The sequence below is a fragment of the Motacilla alba genome, chromosome 15, assembly GCF_015832195.1.
Source record: "Motacilla alba alba isolate MOTALB_02 chromosome 15, Motacilla_alba_V1.0_pri, whole genome shotgun sequence".
NCBI classification, from domain to species: domain Eukaryota; kingdom Metazoa; phylum Chordata; class Aves; order Passeriformes; family Motacillidae; genus Motacilla; species Motacilla alba.
Genome location: NC_052030.1, coordinates 2,610,951 through 2,628,595, shown reverse-complemented (window position 1 = coordinate 2,628,595; position 17,645 = coordinate 2,610,951). Strand labels below are relative to the sequence as shown.

General features: G+C 45.8%; 1 protein-coding gene across 6 annotated transcripts in view; it reads left to right on the top strand.

The window, feature by feature from the left end:
- The first annotated feature begins 10,150 nt into the window (after window positions 1-10,150).
- ADORA2A (adenosine A2a receptor) overlaps window positions 10,151-17,645 on the top strand; it is a 30,021-nt gene continuing 22,526 nt past the window's right edge. Inside the window, exons 1-2 of one of the 6 annotated variants that reach the window (XM_038152596.1) lie at window positions 11,491-11,882; window positions 15,394-15,708. The gene's annotated coding sequence lies outside the window, so the exon portion shown is untranslated. The other 5 variants (XM_038152598.1, XM_038152595.1, XM_038152600.1 and 2 more) reach the window with 5 other exon arrangements.

The window sequence follows — 17,645 nt, the reverse complement described above, 5'->3', positions numbered from 1 at the left end:
AAAGCAAACACAATGCCCTGCTGCACTCTGCACTGTGGCTTCTTCTGAAGGTTCAAACCACATTCAGTTGCTCAAGAGGAAAAATAGCAGTAGCCCTTCTGGATGTGGAATAAATATACTGTTGTGTTTAGTTTCTGTTCATAGTTAATCCTGAAACAGCCTGGTTTCTTGTTCATGTCAAGTTTATGCTGATTTACTTCCCTTTTAATCCAGAAGGTATTTCTGAATGTACTGAAAATCATGTTGTCATCCATTTCTGTTTTACTATGTGCCTTGCAAAAGCCTGTGCTGTAGAGCATCAGGGTTGCTCATGGCCAGCTCTGGGCAACAAGATGGAGCTGTGGGACATCCTGATGCAGGTACAGCTGCGTCATCCTCTGGATCCTGTGGATGGAAACGCTTCCATGGGTGTTACACTAGGTTTGGTTTTCAGTTGGTTTTGTTTAATCCAGTTTGATTTGGCTGTTTGTTTAAATAGAAACACTGATTTAGTGTTTCCAGTATGAATCTCTGACCCTCACAAAAATGTCTTATTCCCATGCCTCTGAAAAGCTGAGTGAAATTTTCACTTTTAAATTTGTGTTTGTGGATAGTTTATCCAGAATTTAGTATATAATTGTGACATATTACAATTTAAAGGTAGATTTTTGTCTCTTTTGCATAAAATATATTCTTCAAGTTACATGTAGTGTTTCTGATCGTTTTTGTCTCGAATTTTATGAAATATTTCCACTGTTTATGTTTTTCTGTAATGTTCATCTTTGTGTGTTAGAAGGCCCTTAATTTGCCAGAGCTAAATGAACTCTGCTTTAATTTATTGGTGTAAACTCCTGTTCATGTCCCTGGCAGAGAATGCTCTGGTTTTAGGTGCTTGAGGAGAAATAAATTGGAGCCCTCCTGTCATGGTGCAGTGTTTGAGCTGCTGAGGCTCTGCCTTGTGCATGGGGTAGCTGTGACATTGGAGTCTAATTTCTCTTACTGTTGAGTTCTTAGCTGTTTTTTCAGTCTCAGCACTCCAAACATTTGGGTTCTTTTGCATCACCAGAAGATTACTTTCACTCAATTCTGTTTCTGTACGGATTTGGCCTAGGGCACAGTTTTTATTCCAGCCCAGTTTTAACCAAGATTATTTGGGAAGCTGGAGATTTGGAGAACTTGTGAGTCTTTTTCTTCCTGCCTGTGCCTGGTCTGGGGACGCTGCCTGGTGTTCAGGTGGTGTGTGACAGTTCCTTCCAAAGGCTGAAGTGAAAGTTACACCTTTAAACTGTGACTCCTGCGGTGACTTCACTTCTTGTTTGCCTCTTGCAACTAACACAGCCCCAAGCAGGAGCTCCTAAGGAGCAAAATTCTTCTGGCAAGGAATTCAGCTGTACATCTCCATGCTGCTTTTTGCCTACTGTGAGCTATGCTGAGGTGGTGTAGAAAGAGAACCTTAAAATAGTCATGTTCATGGATGAACTGAGTTAACTGTATGCTTTGTTTGTGGTCCTTCCCTAGACTTGGTAAATATTTATTTCTGTTTGGCTTTTATGTTCTGTGAGCTCTATTTCTGCAGCTCCCTCCTTTAAGCTGCCATCAGTGTATCCCTTTCTTCAGGCTCATGTGAACCAGTTGGAGGCATTACTTGGTGAGAAGGGCTGTTCAAGTGTCCTTGTCAGCCACGAGGGCTGGACGTGCCACTGTGCTTTCCCAAGTTAGTGTGTGTTGACTGGCAAAACACAGACAGCTCTTCATACATTCAATTGTCCCTATTTAGAAAGGTATTTTTAATAGTGTTTCTGCTTTCATAGGAGAGGGGCTGGATGGGTCTTAAATTACCGTGTGGCTTGCTGTGTCCCTCCTTCTTCTAAGTTTCTTCTGTTGTGTTCCCTGATTTCAGAATGAGCCTTGTAGTACACTCTATAATTATCTAACCCAGGATGTTAAGCATCTGGAATATGTAGCAAGTATGCCGTGGATAATTAATGCTAAATAATTTAAAAGGTCGAGGTTTGTACAGTTCTGATTTCTGTTCATTGATACAAGTTGGTTTTTCCTTATGTTTTTGCTACACTTGCCAGTTGTTTGGATGCAACACCCTTGAACTTGGTTTGACAAAGCCACTGTCCTGATCTCCTGGAGCTGATTCATTCTGGGATATTAGAATTATTTCCTCCCAATGAAGCTTTACTAAAACCTATGAATACCAGATGACTTCCTTCCATGTGATGTTAGCTTTCGCTTGGAATATTCCTTACCCAAAGGCCACTGTCTGCCTCAGAGTTGCATGTAGGCTTCCCATCAGTCCCAGCAGGACCTGGGGATGCAGAGCAGGAGGGTAAACTTCTGGCAGAATATTACAGCAGCCTGGTGCAATTAAGCTGGTTTCATTTTAATCCCCTATTTTCAGGGGTTTTGAGTTTAGGCAAATCATTTACTGAAAGCTGAAACGTGGCCTGTTGGTTCTCCACTGGGAAGTATGCTTCTGTTTAATAATATTTTTATGAGATTGTATTTATGAAAACGGAGAGAAAAATGTCATAAAGCTAGTTTTGTTGCACTTTTCTAAGGCTTTTGTATTTTGCATAGTTCTAGAATATGAGGAAGTTGCTTGGGGAAGTCAAGGCTTGGAACCTGCTGTGCCCCAGCACAGGAATGTGTGATGTGCATTGTCACCGAGTGATCCGTGTGTTATTTGAATTGCTTGTAGCTGGTGTGTTTATATGGCAGTGAGGGAGCCCAGCAGACATTTCCTGCTGCACAGGAGCCAATGGCAGTCCCAGTTCCACAGTCCATGAACTGACCTGTTCTGACTGCAGACTGCACTTGCAATAATGGAATAGTCCATTTTGATTCTGAGCTTTTTCAACAAATGAGGAAAAAGGGGCTCTTTTTTCTTTTTATTTTCTTATTTTTTTCCCATTGTTGAAATTTCCCTGGAGGCTTTTAATGGTTTCCAATTATTGCATATGTTCAGTTAGGATGGTTACTTGGAAATCAGTTCATCTAGGAGGGCACAAATACATGTAACATTCTCAAGTAATTAATCCTTGTAACTCACAACATTTCAGTTTGATAGAAACTTTTGGTTTTGTGTGTATTGTAAGGTTATTTTTTCTGTCTGTAAGTAGCACTTTTATATGTACCTGAAGGGTTTTTTTTGAACAGAAATGGTTTTTTTCTGTATATTATCTAATGGGAAGAAAGTATAACACTACTAAACAAGGCATAGAGTAGTTTGCCTCCAGACTGTAAGTTCACTTTAGGTCAGTAACGATCAGGAGCTGTTCCGAGTATCTGAAATAAATCAGTGATCCCATTTAATACTGGACAACTCTCCTGATCAAACCCAGAAGGGCATTAATTGGTGCCCTCCACCTCTTGGAGGGCACTTCCAGTTCAGGTGTGAGGCAGAACTGACAGAAGTGGGATGAATTTTGGACTTGGTGGAAGAACAGAATTTTCTTGATGCCTCAGTCTGACTTCACAGCGCTATAGTGGATAAGGACTAACCTTGTTTGAGATGACACTGCAGCCAGTAATGCTATCTCCTAAATAGCTAATTTAAAGCTCACTTTCCATGACCTTTAAAGATGATATAAAACCCAGTGATTCTAAAAGCTCTTCTCATCCTTCCAGCTTTTCTGGTTTGTATTGGTTTTACTCTTCCCTGGAACACAGCTGTTGTGTGTCAGTCTGTGCACGGGTTTAGAAATTCCTCCAGACGAGTGCGAGTACTTTGCTTTTTTCCAGAACCCTTTTGAATAGTTGACACGTGTCTTACATAGAGAGAGGCTTTGCATAAATGTACAGATGTACCCACATGTGTAAATGTGTGTGTGCAGATCCGTGCTCCTGCAGGTCCTGAGAACATGGAATGTGTTTCAACAAGTGCTCATGTCTTGAATACTTAGGCTGGTGTACTAGTGTATATATTTAAATGACAAGGAGGAAAAAACATGCTGTTTGCTTCTGGTTAGAGCTGAGAAATACAGCTCTGAGGAGAATCTGAATGAGTGTTCCAATTGTGTTTCACCCTGTTTGTGGTTTGAAAGACCCAAGTTGGTAATGATTGGAACTTGAGAAGTCAGCAAGCCTGTGTTAAGCTAAACCTTTTGGAGGACCCAATATGCTTTCAGTTTGCAAGGACCACTAAAGACCTGGGCATTTACTTTCTCCATGTGTATTCTGTATGAGTATTTAGTATGTATGCCTTCAATTTGCCAATGTTGCCATGTTTTCTTCTTAATTATTCATGAAATAAAGGTTGCAAATAGGAGAGTGTGTGTTTGTTTTCTTGGCTGAAGGCCTGCACACGGGGCTGTCCCCAGGCTGGGTCTGGCACTGTTTATTCAGGAGGGTTGCAGGAAGCAGTGGGGAGCTGAGCAGTGTGTGCCAAGGCCTTGTGTGCACATAAGCTCAGGATTTTTTTGGAAATCTTGGGATACCAGCAGCCCCTGTCCCCAAAGGGTTTTAAGTGATAAGACAGAGAATACCCCAGATAAGAGGGACACGTTTGAGGCATCTGCTTAGCCTGGATTGTTCTAGAGAAGGAAATTGCAGAGTGTATGTCCAGTTTAGGCAATTTCTGTAACACATTGCAGAATTAGAATTACTTAAACGTTCCTTAGCCCAATCCAAGCAGGGCAGTCGTGTGCTCACCCCCTCTCTGTCTCTAAAGGAGTTGGGCTGGAGAGAGGTTGGGGTTTAATCTCTAGAACAGTTCTGACTATCTAAAGCAGAAGCCTAACCACGTATTTTTCCAATTTTTTTTTTGAAAATACAGCTTAGAACACCTTAAACCTGGTTTGGTCTCAAATTGTCCTGGATGGTGACTGTTTCCAAATGCTGGTTTGGAGCTTTAATTTCAAGTGCTCTAGAATAAATTGGATCCAGAGGTTTGGATTGAGCTCCTATTTATTGTAAATATTGTCCTGAAAGGCACTGCACTGGCTAGTATAGGTATTTTATTATTTTAATTTTCCCTTTTTTTTTTTCTGACTGTTCAGCAATCCAGAAAATTCTTTGTCTCAGTAATGTTATTCTGCAAGAAAGTGTCTTGTTTCTCCTTTCTTGAGGTGAAATGCTCTCCCTGAGAACTCCTTGCTGTCCTGCTGCAGTGTCTGGAGCTGCTATAGGTGTGTGGTTTAAGAACATGCCTGATTTAAGAAAACATTTTAATTCTTAAAATGCATTTATATCCTGTTTTTCATACTTCTCTTGCAAATAAATGTTTCAGAAGTGTATTTTGTTGACTCATGTCAGAAAATAGATGTTCTTTTCTAGAAGAAGCTCATGGCAGCTCCATGGGAGGGACTGGTCCACGTGCAGTGGGCATCTGAGGGCTGGACACGGGCAGGCCTGGGGGATGCTAAACCTGCAGGGTCTGCACAGCCTGTAGGGCTGCAACTTTTCAATATCCACTGAAGTAATATTCCCTCACCAGAATATTTTCATGCATTGCCTTCCAAGCTGTCACTAGAAAATTTTGTTTAAAATGTGAAACCAGCTCCATAAGGGTGTCTAAGTTGAATATAATAAGATTGGTTCATTAATTTTTAAGATCTTAGTGTAATGAAATGCTGCAGCTCTATGGAATAGTGAAATAAATACCTCAGAAGCAACAGCAATATAATCCATTGTGTTGAATCACAGAATCTGATATTGGAGTTGTGGTTTTTCTGCAGTTAAATTCTGTGGAGGAGCTAGGTTAGCAACACAGACCTTCTGCTGAAATTGTGCTAAAGGGTTTCACAATTGCTTTATCAACAGAAGAGACTTGGATTAAATCACGTCTGCTGCAGAGTTCTACAAAGGGCAGAGATCAGAGGAGCTCACAAGGTGTGCATTATTACCACACAGAATTATTTTAGAGAGAACTTATCATTGAAAGTTAACTCCTTTCTAAACTTTCTTGTGAACTAGGAAGCTATTTACAGCCAGTAGCTTCTGCAAGAACTTAAAAAAACAGCAAAAAAGGGAGCTGGACTCAGTGCCCCTCTCAGCTCCCTCACCCAGTGCTTTGTCTGGGGTGTTTTTTCAGCACTATCTTTCCCTGAGCCCAGCATTTCATGTTGAGATGTTCTCATATCTCAAGCTGGTTTTCGTTTTCATCCTCACTACTAAAGGTTGAGTGAAATCTCCTTTGAGTTTGCTCAGGAAGCTGTGTTGGCATTGAGGAAGCCCCAGTACCTTCTCTGGGAATTGCTGCTTGGTGCTGCAGCCCAGCACCTTGAATGGGCAGGTTGGCTAATCTGTTCCTGGCAGCTCAAGATTAGAAGAGCATTTATGTCTAATTAAATATTTCTGTTAGTTTCATTTCTATTAGAAGAGTTGAGTTGAAACTTCTCCCATGCAAGCCTTTGTTCAGAAAAAAACATTGTCTGTGAATTTTTAAAGAAGCAGATGAGGGAGTGGTGCCACCAATTCTAATGCAGGTTAAGGCTTTTATTAGCCTTTGTCTGCTATTTCCTCTGTGTCACCATTGTTCAACCCTTATTGTAGGACTGAATTTCTGTATGTTAAATGCCCTATTTGAAAAATAAGACATCGACTTTTCTTAAATGGTCTTTGTCCTTCAGGATTTTCAGTTCTTTGGAACCTTCTTAATCTCATTGCGAAAATGGGGTTGGACACAGTAGTGTCTCTTCACAGTATTTTTGCTCTTAGACATCTGCATTGATTCTATAGTGTGGGGCACTGTTTGTGCTTCTCTGCAGTGCTGTGCATAGCTCACTCCCTTGTTTATGTCCTTTTCTTAAACCATTTTAGGCTCTTTCCTCACGCCAGAAGCCTAAAAGTTAAGCTCTTAAAAATGAAAGAAACTTGAGAAGGAGACATAACAGTCTGGAGACAACTTCACTGAGCTGTTGACAATATCATATTTTTCAAAAATAAATATCCCACAGAGCACCAAAATGCCACTGTGTTGAGTTAAGGCTGTGTCTCCGTGGGGCCACACTCTGAGTCCACTGGCTGCACCAGGGCACAGCCTGCACTGGGCTTGGCCAGGGCTGTGTCTGCAAAATCACAGCTTTGCCTTGTCAGCTTTGCAGTTCAGGAGCTGCAAAGAGTCCTCCCCAAAACGGCTGCTCTGAGGAATGAATACAGCTGGACTTTGGTCTGGGCAGAGACAAAACGTCAGAGCAGGGTTTGGTGCCCTTCTGCTCTTGGCCAGAGGTAAGGCTGGCATTGAAATGGGGTGCCAGAATACGAGCTCCACTCTATAAACCCCTGAAGTTGTGTCACTTTGCACCAACATTTCCAGCACACGCTCTTCCCTAGCAGGGAGTGGTGGGGGGCAGGGTCAGCAGCCACTTTTTGTCTCCAGTTTGTGTTGTGACAAAGGTGGGTTATGCACGATGTGTGTTTTGTAGAGTTGTGTAAGGGTTGCCCTCTCATTGCTCCTCAGAATAAAATGAGAATAGTTCAAGAGAAGAAGAGTCAAGTGACTTCTGCTGGGCCTTTCAACTCAACAGTTCATTTATTGTGTAAAGGTAAGTTATATTTTAGCTGTTGCTCTGCAGCTCCCACATGATGATTCATGCTACCAGTTTTTCTTCTATTAATAGTTTACAGAGAGTGCTTAAATTTAGATTGAATTCCATCTCATAGTCTGTCATGCTGGATAGCATTGAGAGCAATAAAGCCACAGTCTGTTTGGGCAGTGTCTTTTATGGAGAATAGTCAACTCCTGACATGAAATTACTGAAAATCCTTCCTTCATTCCTGACCCAGGCTGGACTCAGACTGTGTTGGGGATATGCTTTGCATTTCCCTGTGAGAGCAGCTCTTACCTTGACTTCAGCTTCTTTTCCGTAAGCCTTTGGTAAAAGCTGAACTCCTCCTGTGCTGGAGTTGAACAGTTGGTGCAAAAAGGTTTCAGTCTCTGACATGGGAGTGTCCCTCGTTATGATTTTAGCTATGGGCATTGCCAGCACAACTCTGCATGTGTAACTTTGTTAAAGGAGACCCTCTTCAGAAAAATCGAGCTTTTCCCAATGTTGATTTAAAAAATGCTGTCAAATATTTAATGTTGAACAATGTGTGTGAAATAATCACATAGATACAAACACACATACAGATTTTTATATATATATATATATATATATAAATAAATATAGATACAGATCTGTCTTTACTGTTGAAGGATTTGCTGCTGGATCCCTCGAGTAACTGTGCCCTCATCCCTTCTTTTAGACTAACACAGGTGTCTTTCATTGCTTTTGAGGAGATTCAGGCAGTATTTGTAGGAATGGGATATGTACAAGTCAGAACACACCATTTTAAATGTCCTGTTTAACAGAATTGAACACGCGTGCTAATGCAACCCTCGGTTTGATGTTCTTGGCAAAATACACATCCCTTAAATGTAATTTTGCACATATTAAATAATTCAGTCTCGTTAGAAAGAAAAATTTCATGACAGAGAAGAGCCTCAAAACTGATAAATCATTAATCTCTTTGTAAAGACAGAAATAATTTTTCTCTTTGAAATAAGAGTCATTCTTCCAGATTCTGTCCTAGGCAAACTGATCGTTTTCAGTCCTCCACATGGAAGCCTCAGTACCTGGGTACAATTTTCTGCTTCCCAGGGTGGCAGGCTGTGTTTGGTTGAGTCTGTTTTGTGTTCCAGGGGTATCCCTGGTGTGCCCAAGGTGTCACTTGGGCAGTGCCAGCAGAGAGAAGGGCGAGTTTCTCAACAGGTCTCGAGCATGAGGTCTTTATTTACTTTGCTCTCACCTTTTTGGAGTAAGCATTTCAAGGGTTGTTCTGCACAGGCTTTCTCGAGTTTACTGCTTGAGGTGAGTTGCTAAATCTCAGGAGTGCAAATATCCTTATCACCACTTTTCAGCTGCCCAAAACTCAGGAGTTTGGCTTGTTCAGTGAGACAGTGAACAGGATGTCACTGCAGCTCTGCTTTCCAGGAATGAGAACGCCTATCTTGGCTGCTCATGGGAGAATCAGAAAATTTAATTCCTGTCCTTGCAGTCCTGGATTCCTTTCAGCTCAGAGCTGGCTCTGGACGTGTGGCAGCCCCCCCATCCCCCCCCACCATGGCTGTGGGGGCTGCTGGAAGCTGTTTTGTTTCCAGGAGGTTTCAGCCTGTCTCTTCATGTCATCCTTTCTCAAACTGTGCCTGGGCACAGCGCTCACAGTAATGCTGGTTTATTCTCCAGAGTGAGCAAGGGAAGTTGCACTCTCTGGTGCTGCCACCCCTGCATTTATTATAAAAAACAAAGAAAAGATGAAAAAGCTGTTTGTATTCTTTTCTGTCAATTTACTGTCATTGGCCACTGGTAAAGGAGGTAGAAGTCCCCAGAGGTAAGGACAGTGCACATGGAATCTGCACAAGAATCATGGTCTGAGACTTGACAGGACAATGGCTTAGAACCACTAGAAAGCCAATTCGGTTTTTAGTTCAAAAGAAAGGTAACAGATCTATTCAGATCTTATTATAGTAATGGAAGTTATCCTATCCAACTGCTGAATAGGACATAAACCAGCAGCTGCTCATTATAAACACAGTTACTTGTGCAGAAGTGAGAAATGAGCATGCAGGAGCCATAGAGGGTCTGGCCTCGCTGCTCTGGGAGGTGTTAATGCTGATTTTAACATCTTGGATCACTGCAGAGTTCCCAGCTGCACAGATACAATCAATAGGTGACAGTGGGGATCTGATATACCATCCAAACTGGAATGGCCAGTGAGGGAAGGAAGCAGTGCTTCTGGTAGCAGAACACTTTTATAGAAGGAAAGCAATTCCTAAGAAGCTTTAGAAGCTGGTCAGGGAGCCCTTATCAGCCAGTCCTGTGAAAGTGCTTGGACATTTGTTTCGGATCTTCTATGACTTGCTGATTTAAAAGAAAATCTATGTAGTCTACATCAAATGCTCTTAAAATTAGTTAGCAAAAAAATCAAAGAGCTGCAAGTGGGAAAAGAAACACCCAGTGATGCATTTCTGGAGTCCTTCAAAGGTATGGTGATCAATGCTTGTGACTTGGGAGACTTGTGAGGTGATATATTGAGGATGAGATGGTTGGAATAAACCAGTCTGGCAGTTCAGCAAAGAGGGTTGACTGCAACAGCTATGTTTAATGTATTCGAGAACAAAATAATATTTAGAAACTGCATCCCTGCTCCTTAAAAGTATTTTGATTTCCAGCTTTCATTGATTTCAGTGGGAGAGAGTAATTTGGATGGCTTTGAGGATCTGGGCCAAAGACTGAGGCAACCTCTGCAACACAGCAAACACTGCCCTGGAAAAGAGCAACACGGAGCAGATGCAGCAGAGCATGGCAGGCAGCTGATTCTGACTTGCTCCTCTAGTTCAAAAACAATTGCACAGCATAACATTTCATGGAATATCAACTAGGAGTGGGAAAATACCACCTCTTGTACAGGGCAGATGTGAGGCCTTTACATGAGTAGTATCCCATTCCTAGTGTCAGCATTTTTTTAAAAAGCTCTGGTAAACATCATGTAGGCAGGTGGCATTTCTAAATCTATCATCTATGCAGCATGTTTTGATGAGGCTTCTAACTTTCTCATCTCCCACTTTTGTTTTTTCTCTTGACTTGGCTAGTCAGTGGATGTGTTCCTTAAAATCATTTCATGTTACTGTGTGGTAAATTACTCCAGCTTTTTCTGTAACTTCCTGGGAAAAATTACTTTTTTTTTTTTCTCCTCCCCAGAGGATTCCCATTGTGTTTGGAGCAGCCTTCACTCTGCTCTGTAGTTCCCAGCTGCCTGGCTGAGCCAGCCCGTGAACCAGCCTGCCTTCCTGACTGGGGTAAGAGTGGAGGGGAGGGCAGCTCAGGCGCTGGCTGCTGCTGCCAGTGTGGATTTTTAATGCTTAGGTGCTCGTAGATTTTGAGGTTGGCACTGAAGGGGCTGGTGCCAGTTCTGCTCCTTCTTTCCTACTGTCTTGTTACACCAAGGAGATGTGAAGCATCACTCGTGCTGCTGCTGCCAGGGAAGGCAGGGTGAGCAGTGCTGGGTGTCAGTGATGTGGGAATGTTTTGGAGTGGGGAATCCTGGAGCAAAACCTCACTGTATGACACAAGCAGTCCCTGCACAGAGGGACCTGGCCTGGCTGTCACTGAGGTGGATCAGTCTGCCACAGGCTGGGACCTGCTGTGGAGCTGGTGGGAAGTGTGGAGTCACGCTGGTGGTTTTTCCTGTTTGCAATGTCCACCCAATAGGAACACACAGATTGCTTACTTGCTAAGAGGTAAACTTGAAAAATAGAACTTAAAAAACTTAGAAGATACCCACAAAGACCAGTGGGATCAAATTCTTGAGAGGTTCTCTCCCTGTTTCAAAATTGCTGCGGGATGAGTCACGGCTGTCCCCAAGTCCTTCGGAGGAGCGGGAGCTGGCCGGGGACAGCCCCAGGGGCACCGCCGGCAGGAAATGTGGAGTGTGCTGGGGGACCCACTGCCGCCTGCCCGCTGGGAATGGAGCTGCTGTCAAAGAGTCAGTATCTGCAGAGAACTCTTAAACACTTCCAGAGTGGTAATGCACAGGGTTCCTTTCCGTGGGTAGCAGTGGCAGCTGCTAAGGAAGAGAAGGGAGTGAAGCTGCTCTGTGAGTGCAGCCTGAGCCGGTGTCCCCCGCAGCACGGCACGGGGCCACCCCGCCCTGTGTGCTGCAGCTGCACGCTTCGGCTCGCTGGGTGCGTTTTCCAGCCTGGAAAGAAGTAGATGCTTAAAATAATGTAGTGAGAAAGCCCTCCTCTCCTCTCCTCCCCTCTGCCCTCTCCCCTCTCCTTTTCCTTCCCTTTTCCCTCTCCTCTCCTTTCCTCTCCTCTCCTTTCTTTCCTTTCATTGTATGCAGATCAAGTCCGCTCAAAGCGCGCTGCTGTCACTCGCAGGTCCCTCACGACAAGCCGGGACTCCCAAGTAAGTTCGCTCTCTCTGCAGCCCCGCTGCGGGGATGCTCTCCGGGCCGTCCGTGTGGGTGCCGGGTCGCCGCCGGCCGCCCGGTAAAGCTGCGGGGCTGCCGGGCGCCCATCCCGCGGGGCCGGGGCCGTTCCCGGTGCCGTTCCCGGTGCCGCTGCCGGTGCCGGTGCCGCGCCCGCCCCGCGCCGCCCTGCAGGGGGAGCCGCGGCGGCCGCGTCCTGCGCGGAGGCGGGAGCGGAGCGGGGCAGCGCCGGCACCGCCACACGGCTCCGGGCGCGGCTGGAGCGGAGCGGCGCCCCGAGGCCAGGTGGGTGAGGCCGGCGGGCCCGCGGGGAGGGGCGGCGGGGGCCCGGGGTGCAGCTCCCGGGGCGGAGCGGGACCTCCCGGCCGGGGCGGGCTGCGGGGCTCGTCCCGCCGGAGCATCCCGAGCGCGGCTCGGTCCCGGCCCCGCAGCCGCCGTGCGCGGCTCGGTTTCCCTCACGGCGTCCCGCGGTCCCTCTCCTGCCCGTCCCGCGAATTTGAAAAGCGGCCGTCCGCTGCCCTCTCGGTGCAGCCGAGCGCCCAGCCCCAAGACGGGGCGATTTTGCCCTGCTACCGCTTTCTCCTGCCCCGGCTCGGACGGTGTTTCCCCGTGGAGCCGGTGCTTTTCACTCCGTGCTGATTCCCGACTGTCAGTCCCTCGACACACCCCCGCGCTCCAAGATGTTTGCTCCGCGGATCTTCCCTCAAACATCAGGTGCTGGACTTTGCCTCCCTGCACCCACCCCTCCTCGGCCTTCCAGCAGATATTTGTGCTTAATCATAAAATAGTGATTCCAGAGGAGCGCCCTTCATCCTGCAAACTTCTCTGTAGTGCTTTCAAAGGGGATTTCTCTGCACTTCACAGTCGTGTTAAAGGGAAAAGGGCAGGGACTGAATAGATGGCTTCAAACCTGTGCGGTCTCGTCCCATTGCTTGCCCCAAAAGCCCCAGCTCTGCCTTATCTCTGCCCAGCCGCTGCAAGTTCCTCGGCAGAGCTCCTTCCGCTGTGCCCGGGAGCGCTCAGCGCCGGCACCCCGCGATGGAGCCGCCCGTCCCCGAGGGGCCCGTGGCCTGTGCCGGGGGACAGGGCAGCTGGAGGCCGGCAGACAGGCTCGGGCTGTCTCCGGAGCTGCAGGATGTGGGTGCGGGGTTTTGCCGTGCCCTGGGCTGACCTGCCCTCCCGGAGTGCCTGAGGCAGCAGGTGCGCTCCCGTCCCGCCGTGTCCGTGCCGGTGCGCCGTGCCCTCCCCGGGGATGCTCCCGGGAGGAGATTTCTGCATGGTGGTTTGTGTGGTCTGAGTCACGGCTGCTTTGTTGCTCTTCTGTGCCCTGGACAGTGTGAGTTTGGGGGGTCTCGAGTGCAGGGGGGCTGCAGGCTTTGCCATGGCCTGAAAGGAGGAAAGGTGGTTGAGCACCTTCTTCCAAACCGCCTGGGGCACTGAGCCCACCGAGAGACAGGAAGGGTTAACTTAAAGAGAACAACATGACTCACTTGGTAAATAGTTAATAGAATTGCTGTAACTACTTAAAATGATTTTCCTAAGCAGATGGCCAACTATTAGATAACTCTGTCTTTGGATGTATTTGTTTTCAGGTTTCTTATCAGGCTTGTAGGTCTCAGGCACATGTAACTCAAGAACTGGAGTAACTGATAAATTCATTCTTCTGCATGAGGGAAACTAGCAGAGAGAGAGAGAAAGCATGGCCAGCCCCTGCAGTCAGAGACACCCCTGGAGCATATTGCCCAAGTGAGGTAGAAAAAGATTGGATAAAATGACCAGCAAGGATGTGAAAAATATTTCAATTGAATTAGGTCTGTTGAGGAAATACCTTATTTTGAATCTCAATAAAAAAGTCAATATAAATGTAATCACATACCAGAAAAACCTGTGGAAACGAAATCCTGTCTGATGTGGCAAATGGATTGAATTCTGAATTAACCAGGGAAGCTGTGAACCTCTGAATTTGTAGAGAAAACATGTGGGTACAAACTGCAAACATGTATTTGTGTACATAAAATAAAAATGACCTGTTGCAGGGTGTGAAAAAAAAAGGCAAGCAGGTCTCCTTTTAAATGGTGGCCATGTGGTACATTCGTAATTTTCACGTGTATATAATCTGTGTCCTTCCATATGTACTTTTACACGTAAAAAATAGAATCAGCATCACCCTGTACCAGGTCAAGGGATGCTGGCCCAATAATGATGTTTTTAGCCTCTGTCCTTCCATTAGTGGGTGCAAAAGGCACTAAAGGCCTGAGCTGGAAAGCCTCTGCCAGGTCTCCCATGTTTGCATTTCTGTTTTTGCTGGTATTTTAATAGGGTGTTTCCATAAGGGCTGCTGCTGCTATTGCATTTGAATACAATCAACTTTTGAAAGCTCTTCATCTTTTTTGTTTAATCTTCAACGGTGGATGTCATGTAGGGCTGTGTGCTTAATTCTCTTGAGAACCACTGGGAAAAGCTCAGCCCTGCAGAAGGTTTGGGGGAATCTTTACTCTTCATTTCAGTCCTGTCTCTCAGAAGGGTCTGGTCCCCCCTTGGTTTTGAACCTGGCTGCATTTCCATCTTGTGTTGAGGGAAAGCCTCTCCCTTTACCACTTCCTTTCTTCCTGGCTGACTGATGGCTGCATGATTTCTTGTCTGTACAGGATGTTTAAGGTTTCACAGATTTCTCACCATTTTCACCGCGCTTCAGCTCTTCACTGGGGTTTGACATTTCTGCCCACACGAGGTGGGACAAGGCACAGACTGGGGAAAGTCTCTGAGTTCTGCCCAGCTGGGAGTGAGGTGTTCTCCATCCAAAGGCTGGTGCCAACATCTCTCTTGGTGTCCTGCAAAGTTTGTCATTGTCTTCAGCTCAAACAGATTCTGGCTCTGCTTGTTCATTTTCTCATTTGATCTGGATTGTGATTAACTCCCAAGGTTGCTCTTTATTGTGTGATTTCCATCTGAAAATGGAGATGGGCTATTAAACATCTTTTTGGTTGGACTCTAAAGTGAAAACCAGGAAAGAGATCTTGAGCCGTGTTTCAAGGAATCAGAGAAGATCCTCACAAGTCAATGGAGGGTTGTTCCCTTTATCAGGATATCTGGTATTCAGGACCAGAAGGTTTGGTTGCTCCATGGACTGTCTTCAGGTTTTGCACAGTGCACCTGAACAGCCTTGGTAAAGCTACTTGAACAAAACAGCACCAGTTCCTTGCCTCTCTGCTCATTTCAAAAATGCTGAGGAAGCTGCCACTGAACGAGATGCTTTTGTGGTTGAATATTGAGAGTTGGACTGTTAAGGGTGAAGAACTGGCAGCATTCTGCCTTGGGAGGGCAGGAGGGTCTGGGCAGATACACAGACGGTGATTTAACCTCTGGAGGCTTCAGTTCCTTCTGTAGTCACAAGATGCCTCTCCCTTTAAAGGTTGCATCTGTATCAGAGATAATTATTGGTCGTATTGCACTCTTCTTTTTTTTTTTTCTTTTTTTTTCCTGCACTAGATGTCTGTAGATGAGAATGGACAGATGGCACATACAATTCTCAATTATGGAAAATATCCTTAGGAGACACTTGGAGGTCATCTAATCCAGACCTCTGTCCAAAGGCAGGATCAGCTATGGATTTGCCATTCCTGACATCTTTCTCCATCCTGCTCCTAAAGACCAGCAGTGGAGACTCCTCACTTTCCTGGTGTGCAGGAAATACCCTGATGTCCAGCTTAAACCTCCTTTGCTCTAACTCATTCTTCATCCTGATCACAGTGGGCAACCCACAGACAATCAGCAGAGTGTTTCAAAGCACTTCACCAAATGCAGGTATTTGGTAAATGTGAGTGGGTAAGGGTGTGATCTCTTTCATTCCTCAGCCTGGGTCCTGGGGCTCTTGCCGATGGGGATTTTTACATTTTTATTTCTTTAAAAGTTACACATTTCAAGCCCAAATAAAGTAATTTTATTACCACTACAAAGGCAGCTGTGGAAGACAGGGTTTGAAAAGAAATGACAGCTACAAGACAAATTGTATTTATCTTAGATGGTAAGTCAGGGGTTGCATGTAGTAGGTTTATCACTATCTGACAGGTAACAAGATAAAGTCCAGGTGTTACACAGGGATGTGGAAAGACTTGAAACAGGAATAAAGAATACTTTACAAAGCATTTTTAGGGAACATTTGCAAACAATGCATCTGAGACAATGGAGGAGTTAGCAGGGAGGGAAACTTCTTGCAGGGATGATTTGAGCCAGAGCCAGGGGGAGGGAAAGGCATGCCGGGGCGAGGGAATCTTCCTGTCCCTCTGTGATACGAGCAGAGGAAAGGGGGGTTTTCCTGGAGCTTTGGAGACGTGACGGGTGACATGCTGGGCTGCTGTCTGTGTGTCGATTAGCATTTGTGATTGCTCCCAGTTCCAGGGGGGAAGGCACCGGCATGCTAGTCCTTGCAGCCTGGGGCTGTTCCATCTGCGGCAGGCTGCGGTACGGCATTCCCTGTGTCCCTGTGCCCGCTGCTTGTGCTCCCAGCTCCTGCCGTGGCCCTCGTTCCGCAGCTCCCCGGGGGGCTTGGCTGCTGGAGCCTCTGGAAGCCAGCCCGAGCCGCGGGGTCCCGTCCGAGCATCCCCCGGGCAGGGCAGCCCCTCACCCGGCCGGGGCAGGAACGCTGCTGAGCGGAGCCGAGTGCAAGCTTTTAGTGCATCCCTTCGGGAATGGTGAGCTTTGCAGTTTTCCCTGTTTGAAGTTCCCTCATTTAGCATTCAGACCTCAGAGTCTCCTCTGTTTTTCCCCTGGCATTGCTTTGTTGGAGATGTTTTGGTTTGGGTTTGCGCTGTCGTGTTCTCCTCTTGCTTCTTGTCTCCCCTTCCCCCCCTACCCCCTATTTTTTTCTAGCTAGGGCAGCACAAATGTTTCTGCTCTCTCTGCCTGTTCTCTAACATTGGCCTCTTATGCAAATTCCCCTTCTTGTACTGGGAAAGTCCTCCACAAACAGCCCTATCATTTTGGTAATTGAGTTTTCCCCAATAGAACAGGATTGTCAGATCCTGGTATGAATCAGCTGTTGAGCTTAAGGACTTAAGGGAAGTGGGTGGTTAAATGTCGTATTCTCTGATAGTAACAACTTTGGTTTCAGTATGAGATCCATGTACTTGGGCACAGACTGGGATTTTCCATAGGAAACATTCCCTTGGATAAAAGATAGCTAAGAGGTATGCAGCTTTTTACTAAAATCTTCAGAAGAGAGGCACGTGATTGAAAGTGATTTGAATAATTGCAGTTTCCACATACGTCCAATCCACAGATCAGTGCCCAGGTTCAATGGGATGGTGGAAAATCACATCAGACTGACCTGGGCTGGCACCAGCACCATTACAGCTCCTGGAGCATGTGTGGGGAGGCACACTGACATTTTAAAAGTTTGTAAAATGTTCTGCAGCCTGGATTTTGGCAAAAAAAAATGACCCTTGCTGATGGCTGCCTAGTCAGGGATTATCTGGGACTGTTCCTGATAATCCCAAAATGCAGGCCTTTTAAAACTGAGGCACCTAACTTTGTCAAACACCTGAAAAACATTAATACTTTCTTTTATGTCATCCTGTGTCTTATGCAATGTTGATGCAAACTTTGCTTGACCATTATGATTAATTTTGGGTTCTTGTTAACTTTCCTACCACATTCCTAAAGGGAAACCTTCCTTTTCCTCCACGTAGCCACCCTACAGCCCAGCAGTATGATTACAGCAGGCTAGAGATGGACGCAGTCCA